This window comes from Lithobates pipiens, unplaced genomic scaffold (genome assembly GCF_037356315.1).
Source record: "Lithobates pipiens isolate NorthernLeopardFrog02 unplaced genomic scaffold, aLitPip1_a1.2 Scaffold_16, whole genome shotgun sequence".
Classification (NCBI taxonomy): Eukaryota; Metazoa; Chordata; class Amphibia; order Anura; family Ranidae; genus Lithobates; species Lithobates pipiens.
The window spans coordinates 495,052,152-495,074,271 of record NW_027507748.1 but is presented as its reverse complement, the minus strand read 5'-3'; the positions used below and the strand labels follow the sequence as shown (position 1 = coordinate 495,074,271).

At 43.9% G+C, this 22,120-nt stretch overlaps 1 pseudogene; it reads left to right on the top strand.

Moving 5' to 3' along the window:
* Window positions 1-3,425: 3,425 nt before the first annotated feature.
* On the top strand, window positions 3,426-3,544 carry LOC143984952 (5S ribosomal RNA; annotated as a pseudogene).
* The last annotated feature ends 18,576 nt before the right edge of the window (window positions 3,545-22,120 follow it).

Here is a 22,120-nt window from a genome sequence, read left to right as displayed (position 1 = left end):
ATCTGCTGCAGATGTGCTGAAAAAGGCCCAGACAGCTGAGCTTTGAGAAGTGGGCCGGGAGAGAACAGCTGCAGAATGCGATGGAATAGGGTGGCTGCTCTCTACTCTTTCTTGATGTCGGTCTTCTTGCGGTTGTGCCACCTCACCTTCAGTTTCATCCTCTGCTCTATCTGGCACCCAAGTCGCATCAGTGACCTCATCATCATCATCTCCATCTCCTCCATCTTCATCTTTACCATTGGAGACAACTTGGCAATACGCTGTGGCTTGGGGAACATGAATGCCAATTTGTCTACCAGTGTTCTTCCCTCTCTCTAGGCTCATGTTCCTGTCATCCTCAACCTCAGAACCAACATCTGAATCCAGTAATGGCTGGGCATCATCAAGGGGCAAGTGGCTAACGCTGTGGTCAAATAACTCAGCTGATGTTAGGGCTATGGCAGGAATAGATGTGGACAAGGAGGCAGGTTTATCCACTCTGGCAACTGCAGGGGATTGCACACTTGTCTCTGCTTGTGTGACAGAGGATGAGGAGGATGAGGAAGGTTTAGTAAGCCAGTCCACCACCTCCTCTGCATGCTGTGGTTGGATAGCACAAGCAAACTCACTAAACAGAGGAAAAGATGCCCTGCCTGAGGATTGAGCACCACGTCCACCTTTACCTGTGGACAAATTTGTTGCTGACAACCTCACAATGCCAAGGGAATGTCTGCCTCTCCTTTTTGTCCTCCCAGACATTATTGGTCGCTACACTGACGCTATCTGAACTGTCCCTAATCTAGCTTTACACTAATGTCAAGATTACTGACAATGTCTCACTACACTACACTGAAACTATCTGAGCTGTCCCTATTCTAACTGCACACTATTCAAAGCTGAATGATGGTCCTCCTCACTACACTCACACTATCCCTAAACTGACACTAAACTAATATTCTACACTGACAATTGAAGCAAAAGCACACTAACTAACTAATAGCACTGAACAGAGCCCTGTTCTATCTCTCTCCATGCCAAAATCACGCTGAAAATGGCTGCCATTGAAAGAATACTTTTATACTGTGGGGCGGGTATGTACCATGATTGGATAAAGTCATGATGACAGTGTCCAATCATGACTCTGACAGCTCTCTGTGTCCTGATTGGCTGAAGCTTTCAGGGCTTGCAATTCACTGTTCAACGCCGCAGTGCATTGTGGTCGGTTTGGGGGGTCAAACAAATGGTCGAACGCCTCGTTTGGCTGTTCACCAAACAATGAAAGTTCGAACTGAACTCATGCTCGGGCCAAACCGTTCGCCCATCCCTAGTGGCTACTCACAAGTCAAAAACATAAAGTTCTAGAAAGGAATTTTACTTAGGCAGGCTATACATGGTGCAAATTTATTTCCTGCAACCAAGGTATTGCTGAAAAGAAATTCACATGATTCTCCATCAACACAGACAGTGCTGACAGGGGAATCCCTCCTGCTGAGCAATTGGCTGCTCCTGGTAGGGAGGTGGGGACAGGCAAGGGAAGTAGTCCCATCGGGAGATGACAGTGATTATCGCTAGCGGATATAGTAGCCGCTAATGACAACCGTAAGAGAATCCAGCAGGCTGGTTGTATCCAAGTTGTTTGGTCAATCAACTTGGTACATTCAGGCCACCCATTAATGGTTTGAATCTTGGCGGTTCCTGCTGAACCAGACAAGATTTGAACCATGTATGGCTGGCCTTTTTATAAGGAACCACACAACAAGTGTAGCTCTTTCTCTTTCTTGTTCATACATCACTGGACACAGAGCCTTAGTGGGTTTGTCACCATCAAGTGATTGGACACTGGCAACCCTAATTACAAGGTGAGTTCCTCCCCTATATAACCCCTCCCATATGGAGAGTACCTCAGTTTTTTTGCCAGTGTCTAAGGTGGTTGGTCACGTTAAAGATGTGCAAAGAAGAAAGCTCTGTTTGATGGTCTCTGCGGGGCCTAGGAGCTATACAACCAGATCCATGCCTCGTGCCAATATAAAATGCCTAAGATGGATAGTACCCGGGCCTGTGAAAGAAGAAACAAGGTTTTGCTTGTAATGCCTCTCTCTGAGGACTGGGATCTGGGATCCAGCACTTTGGGGCACAAATTAGAGTATTGTACAGGTCCAGGGAAGAGAATTCTGTAAGTAGGAACTCAGAACCCTGAAGGTTGGCACAACGTTACCCGCCGTGATGGGTGAAGGTTGGATCTGTCTGTTCTCAGCAGTCCTGCGGCGGGGATAAGGTATGTGAGGACAATCCTAAGTATACACTTTATGGATTATCTTCTATGAGTAGTTTGCATGTTTTCTGCCACTAGAGGGATTAAGAGACATACCTGGTGTATACTTACATGCCTTCCAGGATACACGATCAGTTAAGCCGGTCTGTGAAGCCACTCACCTCCTCCGCTGCAGGCTCTGCCACATGATCTGAAAGGGGCGATACCACAAAGTCTAGAGGGTCCCACACAGTCCTCCGATTGTCTCCTTTCTCTCCCCCTCACCATGTTGGTCTTAGGCATGCTCTTAGGCATGCTTTTACGGCGTATTCGGCAGGGAAGGAGGGGGGGGCATGGTTGCTAGCGCCGTGCACGTGCGGTGTGCATGGCACATCAGTGCGCAGACGCGAGGCGGTTGTTTTTAAAAGCTCGGAATGCCAGAGCACTGTAAGCAGTGGGACACAGAGCTGTGGGCAGTAAGCATCTCTAAGGGGTCAGATTCAGGCATAACTAAGACACCTACTTGGCATCAGGTTGTGCAGACTAAGCTAATAATAATATTGTAAGACTAGGCACAACAGTGATTGCATTTATACTAGTACCTATTTTTTTGTCAGCTTAGGACTATGTCTCCTGTAAGATGTCTTCAGGGGCAGGTAAAAGAGCCTAGATCTAAGGGTCCCCCCCAAAAGATTGGAGGCAGCCGCACAGGATGAGCCATTGCCCTTGTCAGGCTTTCATCCTCTCCCAACATTGCAGCAGTCCATATGTCTTTTAAAAACGGTCATTTGCATTTGCAGTGTGCGGTGTACAGGAGAAGTTAGCTGCTTAATCGCAGCATCCTCACAAGAGGGCAGAAATTGGGGTAGTTCCCCTTCCCCTGCCTTAAATCCTCAATCAAGGGGATCAACAATCTTATTATGAAAGATCACCATCAGGGGACAGGGAACAGGTGCAATCTGACGAGACGGAGGTATCGGAGGCCTCACAAGCTCTGGAGTTGTAGCTGCAATCTTTTTCAGAGATTCATGCTGCGTATAACTTACCCTCGGCCTACTTGGGTTATTTCTTAAATTCCCATAGGCTTCTTGTATCTTTCCAAGTCCATCCATTACTATAAAGATGTGTAGAACCTCCAAAAGGTCCTCATGCAGGTGCTTGCTTACAAACTAGCCAAACACACAACTTCTGAAATGCCTATCGCCATATCATCCTGAAAGTACCCAATCTCGTCTGATCTCAGAGGCTAAGCAGGGTCGGGCCTAGTTAGTACCTGGATGGGAGACCCTCTGGGAATACCAGGTGCTGTACACGGTTCCCTGCACATGGTTGCTAATGCAAACAGCTAAACGTATGGGTGCAAGAACGCACATCAGCAGAGGATAACTCCCTTTTTATCAGTCCAAATATTTGTATAAATGACCTGAGTATTGGAATGTACAAGATGCATGTGGCAGAACATGTAAAACACATCGAGATGCGAATGCTTAGTCGTTAAGTGCTTATTCGTGCAGAAATGCCTAAAAATTGCATGAATGCCTAAAATCATAGTTGCCTAAAAACGCATAAATGCCTGTTTGCATAAAGATACAGCATTGCGCAAGACTGCTTGACCCCAACAAGAGTCCTTGTTTGACCAGGGATGCTTGCTCACGCAGAAAGGCTTGTTTTTACAGAAATGCCTAAATTGCATGATCGTCTAAGGTTGCATGATCACCTAGATTTGCATGGTTGCACAATGAGGCATGTTAATTTAGCCTCCTTAATTATACAGGTTTCCTTATGTTCACATAGGAATATGTTTCTGCCTAGATACAGGATGTGTAATCTTGCATTACACATTCAGAGATGCATGCTTGCTTGCAAGGTTCCCGTTCCATATCACACGTGCTATAGGTATGCGTGTGTGCAGCACACACATTTAATGTTTTAAACATCATAAAATATTCATGCTTCCATGAACGCACGCTTCTTTTGAGGCATATGACGTTAACTCTTGCCACTTACACATATGGAGAATCGTTTGCATATGTTTACAGAACTTGTCTGCATTTTACAGGGAAACAGCACCTCTTCTGGTTGGTAGGCTTGCCCTTGTGGTTTGCCACCATACTCAAGTCTTTTATAAACTGCTAGAGCCCGCCTCTAGCGGGTCTAAAGGGCTCAGGGTATAGCTGTAATGGCATACCAAGGCAGTCTGCTACCAATAGATCAGTTGGTAGCATGGCTGGACCTAAGTGTGTCCAGCATGGTCTTTATAGCCCCTATGGAAGCTAGAGTATTTAGGGACATAGCCCAAAGCAGGGTATCTTTTACCCGAATCAAAGGCCAAGAACATAAAGATTTGGCTCAAGTGGGCAAAGCAAGGGATTCCATTTGCCTTTCGTATGAGGTTGTTTGGGAAGGTGGTAGCCTCATTTAAGGCTGCTCCTTTCACCCAGTTTTCACTCAACACCATTACTGAACAGCATACTTCTGCTTGCAGCAAGCCTTAGTTATTCCTAGGCTCCTGACATTAGAAGTACATAAGAGCCTCAGTTGGTGGTTGTTAGTCAAAAGTCTACAGAAAAATCCTTTATTCCAGTCACCAGGAAAGTGGTAACTATGGATACCAGCCTTATAGGCTGGGGTGCAGTCCTAGAAGAGCTTTCGCTCCAAAGTAAGTGGTCCAAACCGAAAAGTTCCTGCCCGTCAATACTCTGGGGATTCAGTACGTTTGGCCCTCAGCCCTGGACTTACAGGTTGCAAGGCTGTCCTGTCCGGATACAATCCGACAATGCTACAGCAGTGACCTATATCAATCAAGTAGGCACCAGGAGGTGAACCATTTTTGTTTGGACAGAGAGGCATGTTCCTTGCCTATCTGCAGCCTTCATTCCAAGGATAGAAATTTGGCAGGCGGATTATCTAAGCTTCCAGCAGCTGTGTCCAGGAGAATGGTATTTACACCCCTCCATATTTCAGGCTATATGCCAGAAATGGGGTACCCAGGATATAGATCCTCTAGCCTCCAGGTTTAACATGAAGCCGGATGATTTTTTGTCAAGAACAAAGGGTTCACTAGCATGCGGAACAGACACATTGATAATTCCTTGGGATCAGTTCTCTCTGACCTAGGTGTTTTGTCCGGTTCCGCTCCTTCCGCGTCTTCTTCACAGGATCGGGGCGGGGAAGTAACCGGTTATTCTGGTGGCTCCAGCCTGGCCCAGATGGGCCTTGGTATACAGGAATCGTAAAGATGGCGGTAGGAAGACTGTGGATTCTTCCACTACACCTAGACCTGCTCTCGCAGGGAATAGTATTCCATCCTGCCTTACGGAATCTAAATTGGATGGTTTGACTGTTGATACCTACATCCTGAAAAGTTGTGGGCTTTCGGGTCCAGTTCTCTCTACTCTGGTTAATGCTAGGGGGCCAGCCTCCAGGCTCTTCTATCACAGAGCCTGGAAGGCATATGTTTCTTGGCATAAATCCAAGGGTTAGCATCCATAAAGGTATGCCAGTGGCAGAAGTATCTCCTTTCTAGTTAGGGGTAGAAATGAAACTGACTTTGAGAACATCAAGGGTCAGTTCTCGGCCTTATCAAGCCACTCGGCTCTCATTCCTTAGTCCGGGCTTTTTATCCAAGGGGTGTCGCGTTTAATTACGCCAGTTGAGTGCCATGGGATTTAAATGGTCTGTTTTTACAAAAACAGCCTTCTGAACCAATATGCCATATTCCTTTGGTTCTTTTGACCAGAAGATCAAGTTTCTGTTCATCATATCCTCTGCTAGAGGGGTATCAGAATTAACAGCTTTTTGCTGCCTAAGGTGGGATCAGGATTTCATCTGAACCAAGATATTGTCCTACTGTCCTTGTACGGGTCCACATTCTGCGGAAGAAAGGTTGTTACACTCTCTTGATGTAGTAAGAGCAGTCAAGGGCCATCTGAAAGCAATTGCTCTAATACGAAAAGCTGGTGCCTTGTGCTGCTGGAAGGTCCTAGAAAGGGCCAGGCAGTGTCGAAATCCACTATCTCTAGATAGATTTCACAGGTTATTGTTCAGGCTTATGGTGTAAAGAAGAAGATTCCTCTATTTCAGGTTAAAGCGCACTCAACTAGATCAGTTAGTTCTTCATGGGCAGTGCATCATCAGGCCTCCATGGCTCAGATCTGCAAGGCTGCAACATGGTCTTCAGTTCATACATTCACTAGATTTTATCAGGTGGATGTAAGAGGACATGAGGATGCTGCTTTCGGGTGCAGTGTGCTGCAGGCAGCAGTATAGGTCCTCTTGTCCATTGGCGGTCTATGTTTTCTGATCTGTGTCTCTCTCCCCTCATATTTGGGCATTGCTTTTGAACGTCCCACTAAGTAATTATCAAAGGCTCTGTTTCCCGTGATGTATGAACAAGAAAATAGGATTTTTTTTAAAGCAGCTTACCTGTAAAATACTTTTCTTGGGAACACATCACGGGACACAGAGCTCCCACCCCTCTTTGGGATTATACATTGGGATACTTATTGCTTTGCTACAAAACTGGGGTACTCTCCATATGGGGGGGGGGGGGGTTAATAAGGGGAGGAACTCGCCTTGTAAATAGAGTTGCCAGTGTCAAATCACCTGAGGGTGACTATCTAACCCACAAAGTAATTATCAAAGCTTCTGTGTCCCATGATGTATTCCCAAGAAAAGGATTTTACAGGTAATCTGTTTTTAAAAAATCCTATTTTTAAGTGGTGGATGTATTTTCTCAATGCGTCTCGCTGTATACTTCCTCAGGACTCAGGAGATAAAGAGGCAAAAGAGGCAAATTCATAATACATAAGCTTACAATAAGTAAAATGACTACACTGTCATACCAGATAGACTATATTAGCAAAAGTATTGAGACACCTGTGGTTACATGCACGTGAGCTTTAATACCATCCCAGTCTTAGGCCGCGTACACACGCGCGGACTGTTCGCCCAACTTTGTCCGCTGAACAGTGTTTCAGCGGACAGTCTGCTCGTGTGTGGGCTTCAGCGGACAGTTTCAGCGGACAGTCTGACGAACAAAGTTTTTCGGAAATCCCGTAAAACTGTCCGCTGAAACTTGGTTTGAGCGGACAGTCCGCTCGTGTGTAGGCTTGTTCGTCAAACTAAGTCTCGCGCATGCTCAGAAAGAATTTACACGCCGAAGGTTGCATTGCAGTGTATAGGACGTCGTTTTTCTAGTCCCGTCGTATGTGCCGTTCACGTCATCGCGCACGGTTTCAGCGGACTGTTCGTTCATCGTGTGTGGTCAAGTCCGCTCATGCTAATTTTGAGCGGACTGTTTGTCAAACTGTTTGATGAACAAGGTTGGGCGAACAGTCCGCGCGTGTGTACGCGGCCTTAGTCCGTTAGTCCGTAGGCTTTAATATTGAGTGGGCCCACCCTTTGCAGCTATAACAGCTTCAACTCTTCTGGGAAGGCTGTCCACAAGGTTTAGGAGTGTGTCTATGGGAATGTTTGACCATTCTTCCAGAAGCGCATTTTTGAGGTCAGGCACCGATGTTGGACTAGAAGATTTGTCTTTGCACTTATCCAGGAGCTCAGTGATGGTATTACGGGTATGGGTGGATTTATTTGTAGACCAAGAGTTTTAAATATATATATATATATATATATATATATATATATATATATATATATATAAATAAATCATATCATTTTTTTTAATGATGTTTATGTATTTTGGTAAAAATGTACATGCGTTTTTAGATAATGTGTGTTTGTATGTTTAACATAATTCTGTTGATAAGACGACCACTACAAAGTAATTGCTTTTAATTGATTAGAGCTCTCTATGTTGTAATATAGAATAATTGTATTTTATCGACTAGTTTGTGTAACAGCTGATTCATCACCTGAGAAGTCCCCATGCCTATTATGTTATAACCTATTGATTAGCATTTTGGGGATTTGATGCCCAATGGTTACTTCCTGCATCCCCATGCTATATTATTTGCCTAAGCAGTATCCTATAAATGAATCTTTTATCTGGAATTTCTCCTAAAAATAGCAATGCACTTCCTGTCACTTGCTTACATACTTGCTGGAGGCTGTGACATGTGGAAGCAAAATCCTGCCAGTGGGTGGGTGCAGCATGGTGCGGCCGCAATAACATATATTCAGTCTACTCTAGATGCAAATAATAGAACTTGTATTGAAATAGAGGATACAACAGTTCTCAATAAACTTGGTGGAAGGAGGCCAGCAGGGAACAATCACAGATGACAACAACGTGTTGTGGAGCAGATTGGGAATGCCCCTAAGCATTCCCTAGTTGCCTGGAACCTTTCCTTATCGCTAAGTCGGTCCCAGACAGACAGTTTACCCATTCCTACACTACTCCCTCAGTCAGTGGCCAGGGTCTTAAATAGACCCTGCTCCACCTAAGATGGCCACCAGAGTCACATGAGCAGTCAGCATCCAACTGGATTGCTCTCTCAGTAAGGCTGGATTCACAACTATGCAGTTTTAGTGCTTTTTGCATTTTGCAGATTTGCACTACAGTTCATTTAACATGGTTTCCTATGGAACACGTTCTGTAGTGCAAATTTTCAAAATGCAAAAAGCACTATAAATGCATAGGTGTGAATCCAGTCTTTAGCCTCATACACACGATTGGACTTTGTACAAACTTTCCCATGGATTTTTGTACAAAGGGCGTCGGCCCTGAACTTGTATTGCATACACACAGCAGGACTTTTTCAGCCAACTTTCACCAAATCATGTGTTTTTTCTGCTCTTTAACGCCACCTTTGGTCAACTTCTGTATTGTCTGATCTTTTGCATTGGTTCTGAGCATGCCTGTTTGTACTTTTTACAAAAGTCCTATGGTTTACTGTACACACGATCAGACTTTGCTCCATTGGACTTTTGTTGCCAGAAAGTTTGTCCGTTCGCACAGCCAACAAAAGTCCGATGAAAACCAAAAAAGTTTGTCCGATGGAGCGTACACACGGTCAGATGTTGCTCCAAAACAGCTAATTTGCATGTTTGTTGTCAAAAAGTCTGATCGTGTGTATGGGCCTTTAGATGGGAAAAAGATTTGTGGCAGGGAGATCACATGCAATACTAGGGACTAGTAATTTAGCCCTCTGATTTCCCTTTTAGGGGCACAGCTTCCAGAGTTCAAAACATCTCACAAGTTTTTGTCTATAACACCAGGTAACTGTTAAGCCTCATACACACGATAGGACTTTGTACAAACTTTCCCTTGGATTTTTGTACAAAGGGCGTCGGCCCTGAACTTGTATTGCATACACACAGCAGGACTTTTTCAGCCAACTTTCACCAAATCACGTGTTTTTTCTGCTCTTTACCGCCACCTTTGGTCAACTTTTGTATTGTTGTCTGATCTTTTGCATTGGTTCTGAGCATGCCTGTTTGTACTTTGTACAAAAGTCCTATGATTTTCTGTACATACGATCAGACTTTGCTCCATCAGACTTTTGTTCCCAGAAAGTTTGTCCGTTCGCACAGCCAACAAAAGTCAGATGAAAACCAAAAAAGTTTGTCCGGTGGAGCGTACACATGGTCGGATGTTGCTCCAAAACAGCTAATTTGCATGTTTGTTGTCAAAAAGTCTGATCGTGTGTATGGGCCTGTAGGGTGATAATATTTACTCAAGGATTTATCAGGTTAAAAAGCCCAGGACAAAACCTTACTTCTATAAAGCAGGTGGAGTGAGACCTCCACCTCCATCTAAATGAATGTACTCTCTACTCATAAAATAAGCCAAATTTAGCCTTTAACCTGTAGAAAGGGATATCACTTCATAACGATACATACTAAAAGTTTAGTTTTGTATTCTATGATCCATTTATTGCTTGAGGGGATGTGAAGGACAATGAAATAAGCATAAATAAAGGAAACAAGGTCAGTGTGGTTTTACTTCCCTGCAACCTATAGGACACAAAATACAGGAGAAGCAGTTGCGATTTTAGGAAAGCAATTTGGCTTAATACCACCCCAATATATACATGGATTTTTCACTAAGCCCTTGCAATATTGTCCTAAAATAAAATTGGCTCTTCTTCACTATACCTTAGAAGGAACAAATATCAACTTTATGGCTTGACTTAAAAGTTTATTGCAGAAAATATATTTAGCTTTTTAAAGTGACTTCATTGGAGTCATCCATTCACAATACAAATCCATTTCGTAAAGTTTAAAGGTTTTATTTCGGCTGAGGACGACTTTGTATATTTGTGAAGCAATAATAAAAAGAAGAATTGCACGCGTTTTATAATAAAATGTTTATACGTATAATGAAAAAAGCAATTTGCAGTAAGATACCTGCAATTAAACAGCGATCTTTGTTTATAGTGGAACATTAACAAATATACTAATATCGCCATGATGAAAGGGAGAGCAGTTATATATGCAAATAATATAAACTCTGCATGTGTGGAATAACCAAGGTACAGTATAACCTCATAATGAGATTTTTTTTTCTAAATCCCCAATAGACAGGAAATTAAAACAGTACAGGAATATTATGGATAATTATTCAAATGATTTTATTTCTTAATGATTTGATATATTTTCATTATAAAAACGATTAACACATAATGTTTGTTCCAAAAATTCGTGTTCAGGGGCTAGATGTGGTCATAAGCTACAAAGACCATGGCTTAGGACAACTAAGGGTGGCACATACATTAGCTGTAGTATCTATTAGAACTATAAGCAACAAGAGATATTGTAACTATTCATGCATAATTCAATACTCTTTACATATATATATTTATATATTTATTTATATATTATATAGCCAAAAAGAAGAAAAATATTGATATATACATATTGTACAAGGGGACATTTTTTTGAAAACATTAATCATATTTAAATAGGTATGAATCCTAGAAGATGCACAAAAATAAAAAATAAATAAAATGAAAACAAAACAAAAAAAGCCTTACCAGAACAAAAATGTATATATATGATTAAAAGATTGAAGACAAATTCCAAGACTGATGATATATAAAACCCCTTTAAGTAGATATGTAGATGGGAGCTATATTTAATACTCTTCTAAGGCCCGGAAGGCTAAAAAATGATAAAATATGCATATGATTAATACTAGTCAATTCTATCAGTATCTTACTACCATGATGTTGAGTTAATGAATTACCATTTATTTTGTCGTGGAAATTGAATCAATTCAATCATGAAAAATCATATCGCTTCCTCTATGGGATGCGGAAGGAGACAGCCTCTCAAGCAGTGTCTGATCAGGAGACTCGAGGTACAGAGCTATTACAGCTACAGGCAATCAAGTTTTTCTGAATCAATAGGCAGTTTCTATAAATAAGGGGTAATAAAAAAAGAGAATAAATAATAATTACATGCACAGTCTATTTCTATCTATTCCTTTTTTGTTTGTTTATAAAAAACAGTCACTGGTGAAAAAATCAATGCTTACCACAATTGTTTGACAAAAGATTTCAGCCGGGAAGAGAAAACCACCCTCTGTTTTGTTACAACTCCTGGTCAGATTATGGCGGAGAATACTTCCGCTTTATAGTCTCATCTGGCGTGGTGGCATCTGACGTCATCGCCACGCCGTGGACGTTCTAGAAGGAGCCCCTAGCGCACATGCGCAGCTGTCTTATACGGCAAACAATCGGAGGGATGACGCAGCCGCAAACAAACCTCCGGCAGTCATATTTTCTAAAGGATGCCATGTTCTTACACTGCGCAGGATGGCCAGCCTGGATGACGCAACCAGTGTCGAAACACAGGTGGCCATCTTGAATGTTTCTTTGCCCTACGTGTTAGTGGAGGCGGGCGGTTAAGAGGTTAGTTTAAGTTTTACACCAAACCCCATTAACTAAGAGATTCAAAAAAAGAAAATTTAAACAGCCTTTCACCTGCAGGTACAATCCAGGGATTCCATCAGTAAGGGCAACAAAAAGAAACGGGACATTGATTAAATCCTGGACCTTATGTACCCTTTGTGTCCATACGTATCAAAAAAGGGGAGAAAAAGATGTAATGTAGTACATCATACAAGGAAAACCATCATTATAGATCTGTGCTCTGTTACAAATTATATACATTATAACAAATATATTACTTAAGTTGTATCAAAAAATGAATGCGTCCAAGTATTACATAAATTCTGTATATTAATTCTCAAAAATATAATTTTTCAATTAAATCCAGTTTTTGTTCTATGGCAGCTCTAGATTGTGCATATTCCAGATTCAGTACATCAATCTAAACTCTTTTTATACTGTGTGTATCCAAACCTATGTTTACACTGCTCTGCATTTCCAGTGCATTTTCTGGTTGCCTACATCTATGAAAAATGGACATGTAACTCGCAAAGGCGATGCATTTTTGCCGCATTCTCCATTCGATTCAATGGGGAGCTGCGTTTTTGGTGCAGTTTTGAAAACTGCACCAAAGATGCAGCATGCAGAACTTTTCAAAACGCACCATGCCCAGTGGTGTGTAGAGTCCCAAAGGGATTACAGAAAACACTTTTATTGTGTTATTGTGTTATTTATTATTATTATTCCCCAAACATTATATATATATATATATATATTTTTTTTTAGCAGAGTGGCGATCGTTGCAATATTTTATGTGACAAGGTATTTGCGCAGCGGTCCTTCAAACACATTTTTGGGGGAAAAGACACTTTTGTGAAATAAAAAATAAAAAAGTAAAGTTAGCCCAATTTTTTTGTATAATGTGAAAGATGATATATCGCCAAGTAAATAGATACAAAACATGTCATGCTTTGAAAATGCGCACATTCGTGGAATGTACCTAAAGATATCCATAGACGACACTTTAAAAAAAAAATAACGGTTACCAGGTTAGTTACAGAGGAGGTCTGGTGCTATAATTATTGCTCTCACTCTGATGATCGCAGGGATACCTCACATATGTCATTTTAACATCGTTTACATTTGTGGGCGTGACTTACATATGAGATTTCTTTGCTGTGCAAGCACATGGGGATGCTTTAAAAAATATAGCATTTTTTGTACTCACCAAAAAAAACCTTTTCTCTATAGTTCACCGACTGACACAGCTCCTTTCTTAGACCATCAGGTTGTTACACCACCTTCAGGAGAGGACTAGGCAGAACATGTTAACATTTTATAACAAAACTAGAACTTTCTAGTTCTGCCCAAGGGGCAGTCCCTTAGGTAACAACCCCTCAGCCTGCATCCTGCAGCTTCAGTATGTCAACAAGCAGTATAACGTAAAAAATAGGAGGGGCGGGTGCTGTGTCAGTTGGTGAACTACAGAGAAAAGTATTTTACGGTCAGTACAAAAAATCCTATTTTCTCTTACATTCACCGACTGACACAGCTCCTTAGACCATCAGGACATCCCCAAGCAGTGCCAAAACGAGGGGTGGGAAACAGCATATAACTTCACCCACAATGGCATGTGGAAACCAGTATAAAATTTCACCCACAAAAAAACAGAGTGTGGGAATAACAGTGCTCCTTAATCTGGGAGTCACTACCTCACAAACCGCCTCAAAACTTGCGGTAACAAATGCAACAGTGCATTTACTAAAAGGTACTGTGTTTTCACCAAAAAAACTGAATTTTTTTTGGTGCAATTGCAAATTACACGGCTGCCTGCAATACTTTGCGACCAAAACAGGCATCAGCCGATGCACCGACATCTACCTTGTAGAATTTTGTAAAGGTGTGAACAGACGACCAAGTCGCCGTTTTACACACTTGAGCAACAGACGCTTGATGTTGGAAGGCCCAAAACGTTCCAATTGCCCTGGTGGAGTGGGCCATGACCAGAAAGGGGGGCACCTGCCCCATCAAGGCATAGGCTTGTACTACAATCTTTCTAATCCACCTGGAAATGGTGGCCGAAGAGACCGTCGTGCCTTTTTTCGGACCAGCCACAGAAACAAACAAGGAGTCTGACTTCCGAAAGGGAGCCGTAGCAGACAAATACACTCTCAGAGCCCGGGCTATGTCCAGGGAATGGAGGGCCACCTCTTTAGGATGTGTCAGTTTAGGACACAGAGATGGTAACACAATGTCTTCATTGATGTGGAATGCCGAAACCACCTTCAGCAGAAAAGAAGGTTGCGGATGCAGCGCCACATTGTCCTTGTGGATAAACAGGTAGGGCAACTTGCAAGACAAGGCCAACACTTCCTAAACCCTCCTGGCCGAAGTAATGGCCACTAGAAAGACCACTTTCTGAGAAAGAATCAACAGAGGGATCTCTCTGATATTTTCAAATGACGATTTCGGAAGCACCGATAACACCAGGTTCGGATCCCACGGGGGTAACGGTGGACGCTCCGGAGGAACTACATGTCGGACCCCTTGAATAAAAGTACTCACTAGAGAGTGAGACGCCAGGGGTCGCTGAAAAAAGACAGCCAAAGCTAATATTTGTCCCTTAATGGTACTTAAAGCCGATTTCTGGTCTACTCCCTGCCATAGAAACAGCAGGATCTTGGATATGGAAAAGGAGCGCGAACGCCATCCTTTCTCCTCACACATGGAGATGTAGTCCTTCCAGGTACGATGATATATCTTCCGAGAAGAAGATTTCTGTGCTCTCAACATAGTTGGAATCACAGAGTCCAAAAGATCCCAGTTTCTCAACACCTGGCTCTCAATGGCCATGTCGTTAAAACCAGTGATGGTAAAGCAGGATGGAGAATCGGACCTTGAGACAGCAGGTCCTCTCATAACGGCAGTCATCATGGGGCGCCCGCCACCAGGCGCACTAGGTCTGTGTACCAGGGACGCTGGGGCCAATCTGGGGCAATCAGTATTACTGGAATCCACTCGGCCTCCACTCTGCGGAGCAGACGTGGTAACAGTTTCAGTGGAGGAAAGGCATAGATCAGCTGGTACTGATCCCACAGAGCCACCAGCGCGTCTGACGCGTCTGCCCAAGGATCTCTTGCCCTGGACACCAATCTCGGCACCTTCTGATTGAGATGGGAGGCCAGAAGATCCACGTCTGGTGTGCCCCATCGCAGGCACAGTAGCCTGAACACCTCCGGATGCAACGCCCATTCTCCTGGGTCCAGCATCTGGCGACTTAGGTAGTCCACCTGCCAGTTCTCCACTCCCAGGATGTAAATGGCCGATAGGGCCGGTACCAGTCGCTCTGCCCACTGAAAGATGTGAGCGACCTCCCATTCGGCGGCCGGGCTTCTTGTTTCTCCTTGGTGATTGACATAAGCCACAGCCGTGGCGTGGTCTGACTGGATCCTGATAGCTTGTAAAGAACTGAAAATTGTCATTTGTTGTGTTTGCAGCATATTTACTGAAATTAAAGCTATTTTAATCAAACTTTCAACAACATTTTAACTTTTTAAACATTTTAACAGGTCACATTACATTTTAACATAGGACCCCTTATTTCATAGCAGCTTCATAAGTCTTGCATCCATTGAACTTGTGAGTTTTTGGACAGTTTCTGCTTGAATTTGTTTGCAAGATGTCAGAATAGCCTCCCAGAGCTGCTGTTTGGATGTAAACTGCCTCCCACCCTCAAAGATCTTTTGCTTGAGGATGCTTCAAAGGTTCTCAATAGGATTGAGGTCAGGGGAGGATGGTGGCAGCATGAGATGCATGAAGATGATTTTATTATGGAAAGCATAGTTCTTCCTTCTGTACCAGGGAAGGACGTGGTCAGTCAGGAACTCCACATACTTTGCAGAGGTCATATTTACACCTTTGGGGCTGAACACCTATGATTCCGGCCCAAAACATGACTCCACAACCGCCTTGCTGATGTCACAGCCTTGTTGGAACAGGGTGGCCATTCACCAACCATCCACTACTCCATCCATCTGGACCAGCCAGGGTTGCACCGCACTCATCAGTAAACAGGACAGTTTGAAAATTAGTATTCGTGTATTTCTCTGCCCAATGCCGCCGTTTCTGCTTGTGAGCATTGGTTAGTGGTGATCATGCTTAAGTTTTCGTGAAATATCTAATGTTTTCATATCTCGTCCAACTATTTCACTCTTTTTGGCAGCAGAAAGATCCCTTTCTTCCCCATATTGCTTGAAAATGGTGCTCTGCTTAATAATGTGGAACACCATCCTTTAGTAGTTTTTCCTTTAATTGGGCTCACCTGGCAATCTAATAATCACAGGTGTCCGAGATTGTTTTCAGTGATCAAAAGAGCCCCGAGACACAATGCCACCCATGAGTTAAATTGAAAAACAAAATATTTAATCTTTGTGACACTGAAATAGAATTTGCATAATAATGTGGAACAGGGTGTACATGCCTCTGTGAGTGTATACATACCTGTGTGTGTGTGTGTGTGTATATCATATATACACATGTGAGGGGGGCTGAAAGGATAGAGGTGTGTAGTGGCATATCCAAGGTATGGCACATATGTCAAGTGCCATATGAAGGGGGTAGTGGTGAGTGGCAAGGCACTTACCAGGGTCTGAGGGTCTCTTCTTCCCTCCCCGCTCCTGAGCATAAGGCAGAATCTCCTTTTCAGCACCTTTTCTAATGGACAATGGCAGCGCTGAGAGTGGGACTATTTCTTATTTGGCTATGTAACTCCTGTGAGTGCAGTCACTGGCCACGGAGTAAGCAGGCAGGTGGCCGCATTTTCCGATGCTACCTCTAAAGTCCCGACTACAGCATCCCTGACAGCTGAATATCACTCCGCCACCTGCTTTCAGGGATGTTGTAGCCGGGACTATAGCGGTGGCATCGGGCCGGATTGACCCCATTGTTTTTATGCTTAAAACAAGTCCTGCCCCTGGCCGCTGGCCTGTGTCCATCGCCAAGTAAATTGAAAATGATTGGTTGCTAGGCCCGTCCCCCGGCAGAGGAGGAGGATGTAACTTTCTCTGAGTACGCTGCCTCCCAGCTTCCGCCCTGCAGTCAATGGACTCAACTGAGGTGAAGGATGCCGCTGGGACTGTGGACCCAGTCAGGAGATGTCTCTGGTAGGGCCGCTGATAAGGCAGTACAGCCAGCCCTCCTGTACCAGGCCCAGGCACTATCAGTGCAAAAGCAGGGCTCAACCACCTACCCAGCAGCAGGGAAGGCTGTACTGGCTTATGCTGACACTGATCCTCTCGATGAAGCTGCAGGCAATTTTTTTCATGCTTTTCCCTCTCCCTGTGGGCTTTACCATCATATTTTCGGGGATATTCGGCCGCTAGCGAGGCGCTTTTAACCCCCGCTAGTGGCTGCAAAAGGGTTAAAACCACTAGCAAAGCACTGCTGCAGAAGCAGCAGCGGTATAGCCACGCTGCCCCATTGATCTCAATGTGCGGGAGCAGTATACCACTCCATAGATGCCGCTAGCTGGACTTTTTTTTACCTTCCTGCGAGAGCGCCGCTCCAGTGTGAAAGCCCTTGGGGCTTTCACACTGAAGAGACAGGAGCAGCTTTTTCAGGGCGCTTTGCAGGCGCTATTTTACTGTCCAGGCCACACCTCTTGCTGTTTAAGACCTGCCCTGAAATTTTGGAGTGAGGACACTAGTTCTGGGGGGCAATGGATTCCCTTAATTTGCATAGATTTCCACTCACTTCCTGCTTGGCTATGGGGCAGGAAGTGAAATGAAATCTCTGCAATGGGATAGGTATGGTAAAAAATAAACTGACAGGGGCTATAACCCTCCCTTACTCTATCCAAAATGGAAAAAAAAAGTGTTGTATAGTTCTACTTTAAGAACAAATTTCTGATAAATTTATGGAGGGTACTAAGAAGATATAACCATGCCAATGGTGCAGTAAAAAACATATAACACAGTGAGGAAGGTTTGTGGTCCAGGATTATAGGACAGTCAAAATTAGAAGCAGAACCCCCCCACAGTTGTGGAATGCCAGCCACCCGTATACCGGAAGCAGTGCAGTCGCTTTATGGGGGCACTAGACTAATCTGCCTCTCAGCCCAGTCCGCCCCATAAGACTGGCACTACATTAACAGTGTAGCGCAAGCCGGCGGGGGCTCTTTCCGTGCTGCCCCCCTGCAAAGTGCTGCCCTAGGCCTGGGCCTTATCGGCCTAGGCCAGGATACAACGTTGCCCAGGAGGCTGTATAATGAAGGAATTATTTTTTCTAATTCGGTTTGCTCGAGGATCAACTCCTACCCACTCATATGCAGATAATGGCAATAAAGTTCTGGCCTGGCGGTACGATAACAGTAGCCACTTTACAGCCTGACTCCTCCAGCAAATAAGTTTGAGAAGAGGGCAGGCTCCGACTGAGGGGAAATCAGCAGTAGTAGCTGTCATCATGATCAGTGTATAGTGTCTGTGTGAACACACAGACAGTAACAGCACATTGTTTCTACTGAGTGAGGGAACTGAAGTGGGAACCATCAAGACTGCAGAGGATTATTTTTCTCCAAAAAGGAACAGTCAACACACGCACACACACAATGCAGTGCACACAAACCCCCTTCACCCATGCCATTGATAATGTGATTATCTTCATTGATCATGTTGATCACATTTGGCTGCTATATAATTTAATTATTATTATCATGATATTCACACAGTACAGGTGCTTCAACCGCTTCAGCCCCTGAAGATTTTACCCCCTTCCTGACCAGAGCACTTTTTGCAATACGGCACTGCGTCGCCGTAACTGACAATTGCGCGGTCGTGCAATGCTGTACCCAAACAAAATTTAGGTTCTTTTTCCCCACACAAATAGAGCTTTCTTTTGGTGGTATTTGATCACCTCTGCAGTTTTTATTTTTTTGCACAATAAACAAAAAAAGAGAGACAATTTTGAAAAAATTCAAAATTTTTTACTTTTTTCTATAATAATTATTCCCCCAAAATATATAAAAAACATATTTTTTTCCTCGGTTTAGGCCGATATGCATTCTTCTACATACAGTATTCTTGGTAAAAAAATCGCAATAAGCATACATTGATTGGTTTGCGCAAAAGTTATAGCGTCTACAACATAGGGGATAGTTTTATGGCATTTTTATTAAGTTTCTTTTATTTACTAGTAATGGCAGCGATCTGTGATTTTTATCGGAGCCGTGACATTATGGCAGACGCATCGGACATTTTTGACACATTTTTGGGACCATTCACATTTATAAAGCGATCAGTGCTATAAAAATGCACTGATTACTGTAAAAATGTCACTGGCAGGGAAGGGGTTAACACTAGGGGTCGATCAAGGGGTTAATGTGTTCCCTAGTGTGTGTTCTAACTGTAGGGGGGAGGGGACTGTGTAGGGGAGATAGCAGATCGCTGTTCATACTCTGTATGAACAAACAATCTGTCTCTTCTCCCCTCAGAGAACCAGAAACTGAGTGTTTACACACATAGATCCCGGTTCTCCATGTGCCCCAAGCGTTCGCGGGAGCCCGGCGGTGATCGCAACCACCGGGCACTCGCATCAGCTCCATGGGCGAGCAGGGGACGTGCACCCCTAGTGGCCACAGGGCCAAGAGATGTTGCATAACCTTGTTTCGCCCAGCCGCGCCATGGTTGGCAAGTGGGTAAACCACATCACCTGTACTGTGTGTGATTATCATGATGAGACAGTGAAATGCATCCTTGGGAATCATTTATGGCTCATTCACACAAGGCACAGACATCCATCTCCCATGCAGGAACTTTTACCAGCACAGCGTTGAGTGCATCCTCGTGCCTGTGTTCCATTTATTTCTTTTAGGACACATGGCTGCATGGACACAGACACTATGTCCCGATATGTCTTGAGGGTGCATGTCCTAATAGGAATGGAACATCGGCATGAGGATGCACACAACATCCTGCAGGTAAAAGTCTCTGCATGAGACATGGATGCCTGTGCCCTGTGTGAATGTACCCTCACACTTGTGTTTGGGGGAGTGGTAAAAAACGTTGCGTGTCTTTTTATTGTCCCCATCCAATACCCCTTATTTTGCAAATCAGCCAAGGGAGGATATTATATGCTGTGGCCATGAAGCATGTTGCGCAGCATAAATGATCCCTGCTGCATTCAGCCACAGCCCTCCCCTGTTCTTCTATGCTCTCCCATTCCATCTGGTCAGATTGGCAGCGCACAAAGAAAGAGGAACATCAGTTTCTCCCTCTCCTCTGTGACAACTGAGGCCATAAGTTATGAAGATTTCATCACTTTCAGTATCAGTTCTGCATTTACCTGCCTGGTACCAGCTAAGAAAGCAGCCAATCAGCCTTGGAGGGCAGAGGAGAACTTAATAAATGCTGTGAAATTACTACACTATGGGGCGTCCCTCCTTTCTTTAAATCCCTATATATGGCACATTGGTGAGACCCTCCATCCTGGACACTCTAAGGCTGCCCTTAAAGGAGACGCATAATGCTGGGAATAGGCAGGATAGGAATGCCAGCAAGGACCTGGGCTGCCACATTAGGACACTTAAAGGGGACGGTCTCCAAGGACCACAAAGACACACAAGTCTATGCTGTTACCATACAGCCATAAGGTAAGGGGACACCCATACAATTACCACAAAGGATTGCACAGGATATCCACCACCAGCAGCACTTTATATTGAATTGTGTTTACAAGCACCAGCACTTTATTTTTTGGATTTAGAGCATCATCACACTGGGCACTTTAGGATTTAGGCCCCTTTCACACATGCGGATGGTATGTCCGTATTTCATCCATCCGTTTGCGGATGAAATACGGGCCATACATTCATCCCTATGGGATAGCGGGTGTCTGCGGATGAGCATCCGCAGACACCCGCTATTGTCCGCCTCCGCAACTGTCCGATTCTGCAGACGGAGGAAAATCCTATTTTTCTGTCCGTCTGCAGAGCGGATCGGATGAACACGGACAGACGGTCCGTGCTCGTCCGATCCCCATAGAGGAGAGTGGAGAGCTGACAGGGCGGTCCCTGCACAGTGTGCGGAGACCGCCCTGTCCGCCGCCGGCTCAGCGGGGACAACGGAGCGATCCCCGCTGAGCAAGCGGATCATCACGGGGCGGATCATTACTGATCCGCCCTGTGTGAAAGAGGCCTTATATGAATGGAAATACTTATGGATACTTAAATCTATATTTTTCTTTTTGATGTTTTATTGCTTGTTTTTATCTGTTTCGTTTATCTGTGATTTCGCGTTGTGAGACCAGCATTTAATTTCTTTTTAGCACATGGGTTTATTACTATTAACACACACTGCTACACTTGAGTTTCTATTCTGGTACACACCACGTTTATGGAAACGCATTTATTTGTTTATGCATTTTTAAGATTTTCTCTCTAAACAAGCACTTTATTGCACATCAGTTACGCCATGCCATCTCTGAATTTCCTTTATTTTTTTAATATATACTTGCTTAATTATGTTACCTGATAGTTCTGCTTGGTACCAGTGAGGACACTGCCACTGGTTACCACATATTATCTAGTGTGAACTTATTTGAGTTTTTTTCTGTACAGCGCACCACTATCCCCTTATCCTTTCATTCTTTTGTGGGTTCAGATATTTCCCTCAGTACGTGCAGGAGTACACTAGCTAGTATTCTTTGAGTTGGCACAGGAATACCTTCTTTTATTATATAAGAGGTTTGCCAAACTTTACATCCCTGACCAGAACATCTCTGTGGACATCTCTGGTTCATTTCACAGACCTGCTGGGAATCAAGCAGTATATTCCCAGTATTAGGGCGAGGTATGGATTGAAGCTCATCAAGCTCTGTGAAAGCTCCTCTAGATATGTGATATTGTGTATGAAGGCAAAGACTCCCAGCTCCAGCCCCCTGAGTGTTCAACGTACATGGGAATAAGTGGGAAAATTGTCTGGGAGTTGGCATTCCCATTCCTCCAAAAGCGGTATCACATTTACATGGACAATTACTATACCAGTTTGACCCGTTTTCCCCATCTATACCCGAAGAAAACTTTGGCCTGTGGTATAGCAAGAAA